General features: G+C 67.8%; 1 long non-coding RNA gene across 1 annotated transcript; it reads right to left on the bottom strand.

Annotated features, from left to right (window-relative positions):
* Window positions 1–740: 740 nt before the first annotated feature.
* Window positions 741–1,072, bottom strand: LOC132009349 (uncharacterized). Its single transcript, XR_009401875.1, has 2 exons — window positions 931–1,072; window positions 741–784 (listed from the first exon to the last, which is right to left on the bottom strand). It is a non-coding gene; the product is annotated as an uncharacterized LOC132009349 (long non-coding RNA).
* Window positions 1,073–1,250: the final 178 nt, after the last annotated feature.

Genomic DNA, 1,250 nt, shown 5'->3' with positions numbered 1-1,250 from the left:
TTCTCCATTTGACCCCTAATCCGATCACCATCAGCCAGCCCCCCCCCACCACCGCACACCCCCTCGCACCCCTGGAGCCCGGTGTCACGGCAAGCACCCCCAAATACTCAGCAATATAAAAATATGCCTCTGTGTGTGTGTGTATGTGTGTGTGTGTGTGTGTGTGTGCGTGCGCGTCTGTCTCCATCCGGTGCCTTCGCATTTCAAATTAAAAAAAAAAAAAAAAATTCCCCACCAAAAGCGCAGTGACAGTTCCCAACATTTTCTGCCTTTTTTCCTCCTCTCCCCGCACCACTAGGAGGGAAGAGGCACACAATTGCATTTTCGTCGCTTTTTAATTTTTTTTTTTTTTTTTGGTTTTGCAATATGGAGCCGTTCGGTGGAGGGAAAGGGGAAAGGAGCCATTTTCTGCTGCACATCAGTCAGTGCCTGCGCCTCCCTCCCTCCGCCGGCCTCCCCGGCTCGGCCCCGCGTCTCTCCAGCTCCTCCGGCTCCTTTTAGTGCATAAATTAGTGATGGCATTTCCCGGAGAGCGGAGCACAACACAGGGCGCCGGGCTCGGGCTCGGCGGCTCGGCTTCCCCAGTGCCTGCCACCGACTTCCCCACCCCCTCCTCCCTCCACCCCACCTCCACCCCGCCTCCCGTCCGCTCCCCCCACCACCCCACCAGCTCGGCGGTCCGGAGCCCGGGAGCCCCGCGCCGCGGCACCCGGCGCCCCCGCCCCTCCGCCGCCACTTACTTGGGGGACCAGCCTCTCCATTTCACCAGATACTCCACTCTGCCCTGAGGGGGGAAGAGACAGCACTCCATCAGCTTCCGCGGGATCCCCGGCTCCGGCCCGCAGCCTCCCCACCCCCTCCCCGCCTCCTCGCGGGCTGCTCCGGCCGCCGCTCCCTCGCCGCCTCGCCGCCGCCCCCGCGCCGCCCTACCTTGCGGATCCGCTTCTTCTCGATGCTCTCCACCGCGAAGACGTGCTCGCCAACAGCTGGCAGCTCCATGGCCGAGCCGGAGCGCGCCGGGGCGCGGGGGGCCGGCGCGGCTGCAGACGCTGCTGGCTCCCGCCGGCGCCCCGCTGCCGCCCCGGCCGAGGCGCCCCTGTCGCCCGCGCCGCCCGCGCCGCCCGCGCCGCCGCCGCCGCCGCCGCTCCCTGCACAGCCCGGCCGCCCGCCCGCCAGCCGCTGCCCGCGCCCGCCCCGCGTCCCGGCGCGCGCTCGCTCAGACAACCGAGCCCGGGCCGCGGCTGCACCAG

This window comes from Mustela nigripes, unplaced genomic scaffold, assembly GCF_022355385.1.
Source record: "Mustela nigripes isolate SB6536 unplaced genomic scaffold, MUSNIG.SB6536 HiC_scaffold_15458, whole genome shotgun sequence".
Classification (NCBI taxonomy): Eukaryota; Metazoa; Chordata; class Mammalia; order Carnivora; family Mustelidae; genus Mustela; species Mustela nigripes.
Note: the sequence above shows the minus strand (reverse complement) of the source record. Positions and strands in the feature narration are given on the sequence as shown.